At 41.7% G+C, this 14991-nt stretch overlaps 1 protein-coding gene across 8 annotated transcripts in view; it reads right to left on the bottom strand.

Annotated features, from left to right (window-relative positions):
- Window positions 1–11686, bottom strand: part of ADAM23 (ADAM metallopeptidase domain 23) — a 318624-nt gene extending 306938 nt beyond the window's left edge. For 6 of the 8 annotated variants that reach the window (XM_042995171.1, XM_042995173.1, XM_042995176.1 and 3 more), the window contains exons 1-2: window positions 11643–11685; window positions 7966–8047 (exon numbers count right to left, since the gene is read on the bottom strand). The gene's annotated coding sequence lies outside the window, so the exon portion shown is untranslated. Of the gene's footprint in view, window positions 1–7965; window positions 8048–10465; window positions 10563–11642 lie in introns of those variants that run through there. The other 2 variants (XM_042995172.1, XM_042995178.1) reach the window with 2 other exon arrangements.
- Between the last annotated feature and the right edge of the window lie 3305 nt (window positions 11687–14991).

Genomic DNA, 14991 nt, shown 5'->3' with positions numbered 1-14991 from the left:
GTAGATTAGTAACTGCTAATGACTGGAGGAAAGGAAAAGGGGAGTTGCTGTTAATTGGTATGGGTTTCTTTTGGGGGTGATGAAAATGTTTCAGAATTAGTAGTGAAGCTTGTACAACTTTGTGAATGTGCTAGAAAATCTATTATACTTTTTAAAATTTAATTTTTTAATTTTTTTATTTTATTTTAAATCTAAGTTAGTTAACATATAGTGTAATAATTATTTCAAGAGTAGAATTTAGTGATTCATCACTTACATATAACACCCAGTGCTCATCACAAGAGCCCTCCATAGTGCCCATCACCCATGTAGCCCATCCCCCAACCACCTCCTTTCCAGCAACCCTTAGTTTGTTCTCTGTATTTAAGAGTCTCTAATGGTTTGTCTCCTTCTCTGCTTTTATCTTAGTTTTCTTTCCCTTCAATTATACATTTTTAAAGTGTGAATTTTATGACATGGGAATTATATCTCAATTTTAAAAAAACATTAAAATAGAAATTATAAACCTGGTGTATTAGTTTCCTATGGCTGCTGTAACCACAACCGACCACAAACTTGTAGCTTAAAACAACAGAAATTTATTTGCCCACAGTTTGGGAGGCCAATAGTCTGAAATCAAGGTGTCAGGAGAGCTGCACTCCCTCTGGAGGTTCTGGGAGAGATTCCATTCCTCCTCTCTTCCACCTTTGGTGGCTGCTGGCATTCCTTTGCCACATTACTCAAATCTCTGCCTCTGTCTTCACATTACTTTGTGTGTGTGTGTGTGTGTGAGCATGTGTGTGTGTGTGTGCATGTGCATGTGTGTGTGTGTGTGTGTGTGTGTGTATGTGAGGTCTCCCTCTTCCTCTTTCTAATAAGGACACTTGTGATGGCATTTAGGGTCCACCCTGATAATTTTATCTCAAGACCCTTTACGCAATCACATCTGCAAAGACTCTTTTTACAAATCAGGCATTTCACAAGTTCTAGGGATTAGGAGGTGGACATATCTTTAAGAATCATTATTAACCTACCACACCTGGTTTATATATAAATAACTGGTATGGTATGGCAGCCATAGATGGGCGCCACTTGGATCTGCCAACTTGCCAGTCGGCACAAGGAGTGCCACAACTTCCAGCCACGGCACCTTCAGGATGTGCCACACCCTCCCTAGCAGCCCCAAGCCAATAACTGAGTGTGACAGGTGTACAACGGGCTGGTAATCTGCACAACATAGAACTTCTCTACCAGCAGTCTTTACGCCAGAGGTCTTCTTAGACTTGACTGAGATTTAGCTCTTCTCAATTAATCTGTCTTCCTCCTTTCTCTCCTGACCTGCCTATTCCTATCTTCTCTCCTTTTGATATTTGTGACTCAGGAAAGGGTTCTGGTGGAGACTTCTCTGGCAAGCTCCAATACAGGAGCTTGAGAGTGAACAATACATACAAGGACAATAGAATTGGCTGGTTATTATTAAGGGATATAAAGAGAGGGTCACCTGAGTGGCTCAGTCGGTTAAGTGTCTACCTTCGGCTCAGGTCATGATCTCACGGTTCATGAATTTGAGCCTTGCGTCGGGCTCTGTGCTGACAGCTCAAAGCCTGCTTTGGATTCCATGTCTCCCTCTCTCTTTCTCTCTCTCTCTCTCTCTCTGCCCCTCCACTGCTCATGCTTTGCTCGTGCTCGCTCTCTCTCTCTCCCTCTCAAAAACAAACATTAAAAAGAAATTTTTTAAAAAGGATATGGAGACATAATGAAAAACTGAAGGCAGTTAACATTTGAAAACTAAGCATGGGAGCCAAAGGACCTCTCTGACAGCTTACAAAGAGAACATGTACATGTTACATGTTGGAAACTGTAAGAGAAGAAGATGGGGCACCTGGGTGGCTCAGTCGGTTAAGTGTCCGACTTCGGCTCAGGTCATGATCTCACGGTCCGTGAGTTTGAGCCCTACGTTGGGCTCTGTGCTGACAGCTCAGATCTTCAGATTCTGTGTCTCCCTCTCTCTGACCCTCCCCCATTCATGCTCTGTCTCTCTCTGTCTCAAAAATAAATAAACATTAAAAAAAATTTTTTTTAAAAAGAGAAGAAGAGATGACACCCTAAATGAGCTGCAAGGATTAGTTAGGATGTAATGGTAGACACCATAGGGTTGGATTTTGAGCGTGCTTGACCAACTCCTATATAAGCAAGAGTTTATTGCCTTAGTGACACTCTCTCAGAACATGAGAGTTAATGCTCTGATAAGGACCCAAAAGGATAGGACAAACTTACCGTTTGGGTGGCTTTAAAATTCCGAAGAAAGCAATGGCCCGTGCTAAGTGAATTTGAAATGCATGAGTTGCTATGGCAGGCAGTGGAGAAAATAATTAAAAGGCTCAGGGAATTGGGCATGCTGGGAGGCATATATTATGCGGGGCCCAAAGACCAATCAGAGGAATATATTCCACAGGAGAACCAAAGGCCATCAGAAATGCCGTGGGGAGAGGGGCACTGACGTCACTAAAAAATTCCATGGTGGTCCTCTTCTACAGATTAGTGCTAACTGTGGGACAGGCAGTCACAGAGAGCAGCTCCTTAATAGTGATGGTGATAATGAGTCCCTGAAATAGTAGAGGCCAGGTAGCGACACACACAACTGCCCAGCCAAAGCCTCTTTAAGATGGAAAAGGTAAAACAGGGGTCAAGCTCAAGCAGGGCCAGAGTGTGTGTAAGCTGCACGAGGAAGTAGTCCAGACTCCCATTTCCCTTCCCTGGTTGTACCAATGCACCTTCATGCCTCCTGGTCATATGGAGGGCCTCACATGACCAGCCGAAACAAAATGGGGGAGCCTGCACTTGGTTTAAAAATGGATTAGCTCTAGGGGTGCCTGGGTGGCTCAGTCGGTTAAGCATCCGACTTCGCCTCAGGTCATGATCTCGTGGTCTGTGAGTTCGAGCCCCGCGTCGGGCTCTGTGCTGACAGCTTGGAGCCTGGAGCCTACTTCCGATTCTGTATCTCCCTCTCTCTCTGCCCCTCCCCTGCTCATGCTCTGTCTCTCTCTGTCTCTCAAAAATAAATAAATATTAAAAAAAATTTTTTTTAATGGATTGGCTCTGAATATAGGTGAAAGCTGAAAATAAATGGAGGCTGCATTACAGTCCTCATTTAAGGGTGACTTTTAAAGACAGTGGTGAAAAAAAAAAACCTTTAAAATGGCTGGAGCTTCAACTGTACACCTGATCATTCACCTTGTGTAGAAGGAGAAATGGTCCAAGGTAAGAATGCATATATAGAATCAGGGACAGTAGTGAATGGCGTGGTAGGCTGGTCAAGGGCCTAGAAGAAAAATTCTGGAAGACTGGAGCAAGGAGTTCTGGAGTAGAGGCAAGTGGATGGATATATGAGAAGGGGCACAAAGTGTAAAGATTTTAACATTTATCAGAAAACATCCACCATACAAGAGGTAATAAACAACTATGCTGATAAAATGGATAAGCCAATTGATATTAGCCAGCCTTCATCATCGGTTACTGGAGAGCTGGAAAGATGGACATACATATAGAGTAACCACCATGTCAGAGAAGGGGTCCAACAGCATGGACTTTTACTTACCAAGGCTGATTTAGGTACTATAACCTCTGAATGTCTAACCTCCAATAATAGAGACCAATACGAACCCGTGATACAGCACTATTTCTTGAGAGGACCAACTAGCCACCTGGTGGCAAGTTGACTAGTTTGGATCCCTTACGTCCGAGAAGGGCCAATGTGATTCACTCTCTCAGGAAAAGATACTTCACGTAAGAGGTTGTCTTTCCTGCCTATACCTCTCCTGCCAAAACCATGTTATGAAGGCTTAGTGTGACTAATCTGCAGCCATGAAATCACATGAAATCAATGACAACATAGCATCCAAACTACTGCTCGGCAAAGGAAGTACACTGGTGGGCTCATGACCATGAGATCCAATGGCTACATCATATACAATATTATCCAAAAAGCAACCAACCTGCTGCAGCAGTGAAATGGCTGACTAAGGCACAAGCTTAAAAGCAATACGCTGCAACAAACCCTGGAGAAGCAGCTCCCCGAGTGTGTCTGGAGAAGTAGACCTACATGGCTCAGTAGAGGACCATGGTAACCATGGAGGTGCATCTCTTGGATCTCCCTTTAGGAAGAGCTTGCTGGTCAGCAGCCAGAAGTTCCGTTAGCTGCCAGCCCCTATGTGAAGCACCTCCAGGATCCATTAAATGAGCTGAGCCCATGAGCCTCCCTGACGGCTCCCAGCCACTGAGCCATTGGCTGCACAGTGTGGGAACTCTTCTCTGGGTCATCTTTATACTGGAGCTCCCTTTGGGAGTGGGGGATGGAAGCCGAGACTTTATCCACCTGCACCACAGTCTGGGGCTCTTTCCACCTAACCGTCTTTCTTTCCCCCTCTCCTTTCAGAGGTACCAGACATACACTGTATCTGAAGACTTTTTGTGCCTACTCTTGATTCCTCAGTCTTCGTATTTCACAGGCATTTTTACCTGACAGTCCTGTTTCACAGTAAGGCTCTTGCATTTGTGACTCTATCCCAGTGTTTCTTCCTGGAGGACCTGAACTGACACATATGATAATCACATTTTTCTTACCCATCAATACAGTAAAATTAACTTCCATTTCCTGCCTCACCACTACCTGACCGATGGGCCTCTGCGTAACACCATGCAGTTCAAGCATTCATTAATGACCTCAACTTGTATTGTTAGCTAGAGTCCCTATAAAAAGCCCTGAGTCCTTAACCTATTCATTCAACAACTATTTGTTTAGTACCTACTCTGTGCTAGATACAAGCACTAGAAATACAGTAATAAACCAGGAAAAAAGTCCTCCTCTTCACGGAACTTACATTCTAAGGGGGCAGACAGACAAGAAAAAAAAACGTGACCACTAGAAAAATATGTATCTATGGTACATTGGGTTTTTTCTTCAATGAAATTGCCTTTTACAATATGACAGCCAAACATTAGTCTCAGCTTTTTATTACAGACTAATATAAGAGAGAGCCATATGTAAAACCTCCAATGCATTTTTTGATAGAAAAACTAATTATAAAACCAATTTGTTCTATATTAGAAAAAGAAATGCCCACATCTCAAAGAATTTATCCCAAGTAAATTATCATGAATATTCAAAAAGCTTTATTCATAGGAATATTAGTGGCAGGGTTTTTATACTTGCAAAAAGAAACTGAAAACAACCTAATATATGACAACCTAGAATCATTTACATAAACATTTGGCTATCCATGCAATGGAATACTGCACAGCCATTAAGAAGGATGTTGTAGAAAATATGGCAGGAAAAGGTACTCACAGTATATTTAGTTGGCAAGGGGAAAGCTAGTTATGAAACAATACTCCATGTACTAGTTATAGGATCATCGCATAAAATGTGTATCTGTAAGAACTTACACCAAAATACCAACTGTGTTATTTCTGCATGACAGGATGGTGAATCATTTTAATTTTTCCAGTTTCCTTATTCATAGCTTCAACATTTTCTATAATAAACTGGTAGATTTATTTCATCTACTACCTTAAATTTCCTAAAGTCATGTTTTCACTTTTGTCTTTTTGGTAAAGAAAAGTCACTCAACATCTCTGACTTGAATATCCGTAAGTAAATCTTTCAAATGACTTTCAGGTTGTCAGTTGGAGATGTTCTAGAACTAAATATTTCTTTTTTTTTTGTTTATAACGTTTATTTATTTTTGAGACAGAGAGAGACAGAGCACGAATGGGGGAGGGTCAGAGAGAGGGAGACACAGAATGTGAAACAGGCTCCAGGCTCTGAGCCATCAGCCCAGAGCCCGACGTGGGGCTCGAACTCACGGACCGCGAGATCATGACCTGAGCTGAAGTCGGACGCTTAACCGACTGAGCCACCCAGGCGCCCCTAGAACTAAATACTTCTAATGGGCACAATCCTCCCCCTCATAGCACTCTGAGAAGGAGGTTAAAGTGCCTTTTACTCCCTAGTAACTATCCTAGAGGAAAACTAGCCCCCAAACCACCGTCTCCAGATTCACACATACAGAATAGGCACATCGGGCAAGCTCCTGACGAGCACAGTGTTCCTTAACATTTATTGATTGACTATAATTAGTATTACCTTTCTATATCACAGTTTTCTCTCATATAAGAGGTCTTTTCCTCTCCTCTACCATTTCTAAGTTAAAAAAACAGACATGAACACATACACCACACACACGCACACACACACATACGCACACACACACTCATAGCAATCTACAATATCAAGTTATTAGAGAGGATTTTTTTAATGAAATTCAAGGAAGGAAAGGAAAAAACTCTCTTCTGCATAATAAAAAGTCAAAATCTGTGTGGGAATTGAAAAGAGACTAACTCTTCCAGAATCCCAATGCTAGGTGTTTGAATTTTAATATCTGTTTTATAAATAATTAAAGCTATTAATTATATATATAATTTATACATATGTATAATTTTTTCAAGGCCAGTCATAAGAAAAGAAAAATGCAAGCTGTCACTCCAAGTGTATATGTCTCAGTCAATTTTCTCCTCTCCATTCTCAGGATCTTTTTCTACTCAACTTTCAAAATTGAAAAAGAAAACAAAACAAAAAAACTGACCCGATATCACCCCACAAAATCTTGAAAATTAAAAGGAATTGAGAAGAAACAACCAGAATATGGACTTCAAAGCCTAATGGCTGAGTTACACAGAGGAGGGAAGATATAGCCAGGTGAGGGAGAGGCACCCCACAGGTCTGGGTTGAAAGGTCTCCCACTCTGGGATCAGGGCCCTGTAAAACAGCAGCAAAGATGGCCAAGGCCAAGACCAGGTGACAGATTCAACTGGTAAAAACACACTAGCCCTTTTTATTTATTTTTTTATTTTTTATTATTTATTTATTTATTTTGAGAGAGAGAGAGAGAGAGAGAGAGAGAATTTCAAGCAGGCTCTGCATTGTCAGTGCAGAGCCTGATGTGGGGCTCTAATTTATGAACTTCCAGATTGTGACCTGAGCCTAAACCAAGAGCCGGAAGCTGGACCAACTGAGCCACCCAGGCACCCCACACTAGCCCTTTTTAGAGTTAAGTAGTTTATAACTTACACAGACAGCAAAAAAAAAAAAAAAAAAAAATAGCCGAAACTCCACCTCCCTGTCGTCCTTGTCCCAAACAACAAAGAGGATGACCCCAAAATAATAAGGACCAGAAGATTGCAACACACATCATGGGATGTCCCAGTGCTGCAGAGCTAATTCTAGACTGCAGCTAGGTTATTGTACAGTCTGCAGGTATATTCCAAAGGGGCATGGCAGAAAACTTCACACCTCACCAGTACCCCTTAAGGCAATGAGGAACTCAAGGGTGATTGCCGCAGGCCAGCTCGGTCACAGACCTCCCTTCCTCATGTTCTGGGAGAGTAATAAGGCATTCTGCCAAGACTCAGATTAGTTGTAGCTCAGATTTTGCAGACAGGACCTATATGGGTATGTGTAAGACTGCCGGAGTGCCATGTGGCATCCTTCCTCAACAGGCCCCACGTAAATTCTGTCATTGTGAATCTTTTGTAAAGACTCAAGTAAACATCTGGAGTTCTGTGGATGCTTATTTGCAAAGGGTTGGAGGAAACCAAATACCCAACCAATAATACTCAGTAGGGAGAACCAGGGAGGCCCAGAATTTCCTGGCTTTAAGATCATCCGATTGCTAGCCTACACACGGTATGCTAACCAAACCAATTTTGCTAATGGTCTTTACCACCTCCAAGATAAGGAAATTAGTCTGGATTATAGAGATAATGATACCCATGCTAGAGGGGTTGTGAAGACTGATTTAGATAATAGATGTAGAAATCTAGCACAGTGCATATAATATGTAGCAGATGTTCATCAAAGGATAGTTCCTTTCATTCATAAGTTTGCTTGTAATTTATTTATTTAACATATACTTTTTAAAAACTTACCATCAGCCAGATATTAAATCAGATACTGGATAGATACTAGAGAATAAAGTAGATAAGGTTCCATTTTCATGAAGTCTCTAAGCTAGTGGGAAGACAGGCACACAAATAAATATATATTCACAAATTATGCAGGCTAAGTGCTAAGCAGAAAGCTATGTATTACACCAGGCCTATTGAGAGACACAAAAATGTAATGTACATGATAACTATTACATCTTGTAGGAGCCTCCCTAGTAAGGAGGGCATGATGTTTACATTTTTTATAGAAAAATATTTTGATTTTTCTAATTGCTCTTTATTGATACTCTCTATTTGGTGAAGCATTGTTCTCACACTTTAATTCTTTAGATATGGTTTTCTTTAGTTATTTACATTTACGTATTTATATTAATATTTATAAATATTAATTTCTATACTTATAAATCTAAGTCCAAAATTCAGATCCCTCAAAAATAGCTTCAAAGAGTGGTTGTTTTCCTGTGCATAAGCCATGCTTTCCTGTTTCTTTGCAACTATTTAAAATTTTTTATTGAAAAGTGGATATTTTAGGGGCTCTTGGCTGGCTCAGTCAGAGGTATATGCAAGTCTTGCTCCTGGGGCCATGAGTTTGAACCCCGTGTTGGATGTCGAGGTGAAAGAAGAAAGAAAGAAAGAAAGAAAGAAAGAAAGAAAGAAAGAAAGAAAGAAAGAAAGAAAGAAAGAGAAAGAAAGAAAAGAAAAGAAAGAGAAAGAAGAAAGAAAGAAAGAAAGAAAGAAAGAAAGAAAGAAAGAAAGAAAGAAAGAAAAAGAAAGAAAGAAAGAAAGGAAGGAAGGAAGGGAGAGAGGAAGGAAGAAAAAGGAAGGAAGGAAGGAAGGAAGGAAGGAAGGAAGGAAGGAAGGGAGGGAGGGAGGGAGGGAGGAAGGGAGGGAGGGAGGGAGGAAGACATTTTAGATAATATAATGTGTCAACTCTGGAAATCAGATTTCCCCCACCCTTAGCATCTGTCCGTATTGCAGTTTTATTCTTGTTGCCGCTGCTGTTTACTTTAGTGACCTTTCTGAAGAGACCACTTCTATAAATTCTTTGTTCCCTATAGTGTGCAGCCACTGAATTCTCTGATCAATTAGCTTTAATGGTCAGTTAATGATTGGTCAGAGGTTTCCTTAAATGCCTTGAAGCAATAAGAATTGCAACCTTTCGTGAGAAGCTCTGTATGTAGGTATGTTGGGGCATGACCTCCACACTCAGGCGGTTTCTAATTCCGCCTTATGCGTCACTTTCTGCTTGCCCAGGGCCTCCAGCCAGCCAGAGGTGGGGGCCCTCACGGGTCTTTTCCAGGCATGCCCACAGACTTGCACGTTTGTAGGACCTTTTAGAGCCCCGGGAATGTATCAGAGCTTTTCAAATGGACACCTTGTTCCCCAGATCTGCCTTTTAAGTTTTGGCCAGACTCTTGTTTGCCCCAATTGGTATCACAGCTGCGATGTTAAACAATTGCCACTGGTTGTTTGCAACAAGGGCCCTGAGGAAGGAGCTTTTCTGGACCAAAAAAAAAAAAAAAAACCAGGACTACAAAGCAACTCCCCTCAAAGGGTTTTTCCAGGGAGCTGCAAGACAGGTCAAATAGGGTTAATGTTCTGGAGCTAGGACTTTTTGAGGATCTCAAGACACAGTCTGCCCCCTCCGATAGCTGTAAGGCTGCTGGTTTACACAACTACAGTGGAGCTGGGGAAAGGGTAATGGGAGCAGAACAGGTGAAAATGCCACAACCCACTGTTCCTCTGGACATGCAGCAGTTTTTCTTCCTGACTAAACATTCCGCATCTTATTGAAAGATTTTTGCTTAATTTGCAGAGTTCTGAAAGGCTGATTTTGACAAACTTTCTCAGTATTTTCATTGTTCTTATGGAAGGGAAGATTTGCAGAGGTCTTCACTCCATCACTCCAGAGGCCCCGGCCTCCATTAGAATAAATTAGGCGTAAGACGAAGAAGTTCAAGACTAGGTTGGTGGCCACAGGAGTGGAGATGATCAATGTGGGAGAAACTGTAAGTAAATATTTAATGCAACTTTGTGTTAGGATGCGGTGGCCAAGAACGAGGTGAGGGGACAAAGATGATGCCAAGCCTACTGTGTTATTCTCCCTGACTACAGGGTCATTCAAAGGCTGGGGTGATTCACAGGCAGTGTGGACTCTCGTCCCTCTTCCCATGCCCAAGATGAGCTCTCAGTGCCTCCAGTGTGCATCGTGCCCTTGCACCTCAAGCACATATCTCCTGAACAATTTCCACACAGTTTTACTGTGGTTCAGAAGGAAAAGAAAATTACTTTGGCATGAATACTGAGCCCTAAGTACTATATAGTGTAAACCATTCTCTATGTCCAAGAGAAAGGTCACATATGGAAGACTAAATCCGCTTTTCCATTGGACAGGGGTTGAGGAAGAATATCAGGCTTCATGATTATCCCTTAGCATAATTTAAGTCACAGAATCTGTACTAAAAGCACTTTAAGGACTTACCTTGCTAAATAAAAGATCTGTTGCCACAATATACCCGCACATAACTAAAAGGAATTTCTGCCCATAGTCTCACCGACGGCAGGTGAAATTAGCCTCCTCGTGACTGAAAAGGACGTAGAAAAAAGAATCTACCTATTCCTGAGAGTTTAAATTTACATAACTTAAGCCGCATCATTTGGAAGCAGTTATAATGAACATTATCTGAAAAGAAGTTAGTCATCCTTGATTAACGCCTAAAATGAAGTGGCCGTTTTTCTTCAAAATAAGCCTCATCGACATCTTTCATTTCACAGGAACTTCATAAATTTTCTACCTGAAAGAAATTATCTCCAAATAGAGGAATGTTCCTCTGAATTAGAGTAAGTGCCCTGCAGGGACCCATCCCTGGTGCCCTCCGTGTGGGCTTTGTTCAAAAGACTTCAGAGATGGTTGCTTTGTCTGTCTGTCTGCCTCTCTGTTTGTTTGTTTTTCAACGTTTATTTATTTTTGAGAGAGACAGCGTGAGCAGGGGAGGGGCAGAGAGAGAAGGGGACAGAGGATCTGACGCAGGCTCCGCCCTGACAGCAGCGAGCCCAATGTGGGGCTCAAACTCACAAACCTAAGTCGAAGTCCAACGCTCATCCGACTGAGCCACCCAGGTGCCCCAGAGATGGTTGCTTTGAAATACAGTAGCCCCCCCTTACCTGCAGGGGATATATTCCAAGACCTCTCATGGATGCCTAAAACCATGGATAGTACTGAATTATGTATATACCATGTTTTTTCCTACATATACACACCTACCATAAAGTTTAATTTATAAATTAGGCACAGTATGAAATTAACAACAGTAACTAATAACAAAATAAAACGATTATAACAATACACTGTGATAAAAGTTATGTGAACGTGGTCTCTTTTAAAATATCTTATTGCGGGGCGCCTGGGTGGCTCAGTCGGTTAAGCATCTGACTTGGGGTCTGGTCATGATCTCACAGTTGGTGGATTTGAGCCCCGCGTTGATATCGGTGCTGACAGCTCCGAGCCTGGAGCCTGCTTTGGATTCTGTGTCTCCCTCGCTCTCTGCCCCTCCCCCACGCTCACTATCTCTCTCTCTCTCTCTCTCTCTCTCTCTCTCTGTCAAAAATAAAACATTAAACATTTTTTAATAAAGTAAAAATAAAATATTGTAACGTACTCACTCTCCCTGTTGTTGTCAGATGATAAAACACCTACGTGATGAGACGCCGAATGGTGAATGACGTAAGCCTGGTGAAGTAGAGTTAGGCTACTATTGACCTTCTGCTGATTCGCCAGAAGGCGGCTCATCTCTCCCAGACCAAGGGGCGGGGGGGGGGGGGGCGTGGAATACTGAAACTGCGGAAAGCAAAACCGCGGATGAGAGTCAACTGCTGTAATCACTTAGTATATTCTTGCCACCTTTCTTTAAAAAATTTCTCCCTCCAGGGGCTCCTGGGTGGCTCAGTTGGTTGAGCATCTGACTGTTGATTTTGACTCTGGTCATGGTCCCAGGGTCATGAGATGGAGCCCTGTGTGGGGCCTGGTTGGGATTCTCTCTCTCTCTCTCTCTCTCTCTCTCTCTCTCTCTCTCTCTCTCTCCCTCTGCCCCTCTGCACCCGGTTCTGCTCACGTGTTCTCCCTCTCTAAAATAAAAAAATATATATATTTACTAATAAATTTTTAATAAAAAATAAAAAAATTTCTCCCTCAGGGCAAAGGAAGAGAGGAAGGGATATGGCTAAAATTGATGATCAAAGGAAACAAAAAGTATTAAAATTTAAGTTTCAATTCCTTTTTTTAAAAAAAGAGAAAGTGACTTGAAGGAAATCTAGCACTTTGTTAGTAATCTAGATGGAAGCAACATGGATGTTTATTAACTATTCTTGCTTTCTCCCTTATTTTATAAATCTCTCAATATAAACAACAATATAGATGATATACAGATATGCAAAAATTGCCCAGAAGGGACAGGACAGGTGAGCCAGTTGCCAAGTTGCAGGAATGCAGAAATGAAAGGCACATTCCTGCCCTCACAGCATTATATTTGAGTGTTAGACTAAGAAAAGATCTGTTCACAATTATGTGACAGAGGCGAGCCAGGAAAGACCCCCTGGAGAAGGTAACACCAAAGCTATCATGAAGAATCAGGGTAGAGACCCATGTTGATGGGTCTCCATCCATCAACTAGTGAGTGGATAAATTAAATGTGACGTATCCATTCAATGGGATGTTACTTGGCAATAAAAAGAAATGAAGTACCAATTCCTGCTACAACACAGATGAACCTTGACAACATTATGCTAAATGAAAGAAGCCAGTCACAATAGGCCACACATTATATGAGTCTATTTGTATAAAATGGCCAGAATAAGACACCTGGGTGGCTCAGTTGGTTAAGCATCTGACTTAGGCTCAGGTCATGATCTCACGGTTTGTGACTTCAAGTCCTGCATCGGGTGGTCCCACTTCAGGTTGGGACCGCTTCTCTCTCTCTCCCCCTCTCTCTCCCTCTGCCCCTCATGGGATTCTCTCTCTCTCCCTCTCTCCCTCCCCCTCACTCACTTGCACCCTCTCTTTGTCTCTGAAAGAAAGAGAGAGAAAGAAAGAAAGAAAGAAAGAAAGAAAGAAAGAAAGAAAGAAAGAGGAAGGAAGGAAGGAAGGAAGGAAGGAAGGAAGGAAGGAAGGAAGGAAGGAAGGAAGGAAGAAAAGAAAAGAAAAAGCCCAGAATAGGCAAATCCAGAGTCAGAAAGTAGATTAGTGACTGCCAGGGACTGGGATCAAGGGAGGCTGAGGGAGTGGAGGGCAACTGTTAGCTGGCATGGGGCTTCTTTTTAGTGTCAAATGCAAATTAATGACTGCTAGTGTGCATGGATTTCATTGATGAAAATGTTCTAAAATAGATTGTGATGTAACACCCGGGTAGCTCAGTCGGTTAAGTGTCTGACTTCGGCTCAGGTTGTGATCTCCCAATTCGTGAGTTCGAGCCCCCATATCGGGCTCTCTGGTGTCAGCACAGAGCCCGCTTCAGATCCTCTGTACCCCCTCCCTTTCCGCTCCTCCCCCACACATGCGCACACACTCTCTCAAAACTAACCAAATAAAAAATTGTGGTGATAGCTACACAACTCTGTGAATATACTAAAAACCATTGAATTGCACTCTAAATGGGTAATTTCTATGGTATAAGAATTCTATTTCAGTAAAACTGGTATATAAAACATAATAAAAATAAAATTTAAAAATGTTTTAAGCGTTAAGTCATTTAATCAGGTGATTCAAACACATTAAAAACGGCCCAACGGCGTCTAGGTGGCTCAGTCAGTTAAGCGTCCAACTTCGGCTCAGGTCAAGATCTCACGGCTGGTGGGTTCAAGCCCCACATCAGGCTCTGTGCTGACAGCTCAGAGCCTGGAGCCTGCTTCGGATTCTATGTCTCCTTCTCTCTCTCTGCCCCTCCCCCACTCATGCTCATCTCTGTGTCTCAAAAATGAATAAACGTTAAAACAAATTTTTTAACTAGCCCAGCTTTCATCAACTTTTAAAGGGGACACCCCCCACACCTGTTGGGATGAGCACTGGGTGTTGTATGGAAACCAATTTGACAATAAATTTCATATATTTAAAAAACAATAAAAAAATAAATTACCAATATTGAAGAAAAAAAAATAAAAATAAAGGGGCCACCCCATTATGGGGAATACTAAAATTTAGCTTTGTTTTCATTCTGCCACTTTTATTCTGCCTCACCTTCTGCCTCTTCACATGATCATCCAGCACAGTAGAAGAAATGTCCTAGCTCCAAATGCTACCTGGCCGTTGCCACTGATTATGCTGGGCAATATGGGGTTACTATTTGTTCTCAAAAGATTGTCACGCTTTGTCATGCAACTTTTTATATTCCGCTCGAGATGCTTTCTCTGTAGGAAGAAAAAGAACCTTGTAGCTGTGCTGGGTTATAAATGTCAAGTAGTACACCCAGTATGAAAACGCAAAGATGATCACTTCTAAGGGTCAAGAGGTTTCTCTGACTCTATAGAGCCATCAGTGCTACTTCAAATACTCACCTAAACATATCCTAGAGGTAAGAAGGTCACTGTGTCAGACTGTAGTAAGAACCAGTTACTAGGCGACCACCATTTGGTACAGTGAAATAATCATGGTAGACAATAAGCATATTTTCAAGTGGGCATTCACCTAGTAAACTAGTTTCAGCTCAATGGACAACATAATATCATTTATTACCTGTGACCCTAATTACAACTCTCCAAAAAAATTAATAAACCCTCTATTTATCCAGTTCAAAAGAGCTGATGATAACTCAAGTATCTAATGTATATATGTATACTCATCCTTAAGAAGTCTTTTCTGTGCCCTGATAAGACAACTATCTAAGAGAGTCTATATAGAAACAATTCATCTTGATGGATCAAACCAACACAGGAGAGACTATTCGTAATAATGCAAACACAGGAAAGCAATCCTTCCAGAGAACGATGAGAAATGCTTTGCAAATGGTCTCTGTGCAG

The sequence above is a fragment of the Panthera tigris genome, chromosome C1 (genome assembly GCF_018350195.1).
Source record: "Panthera tigris isolate Pti1 chromosome C1, P.tigris_Pti1_mat1.1, whole genome shotgun sequence".
Taxonomy (NCBI): Eukaryota; Metazoa; Chordata; class Mammalia; order Carnivora; family Felidae; genus Panthera; species Panthera tigris.
The sequence above is the reverse complement of the archived record's forward strand: the minus strand, read 5'-3'. Positions and strand labels throughout refer to the sequence as shown.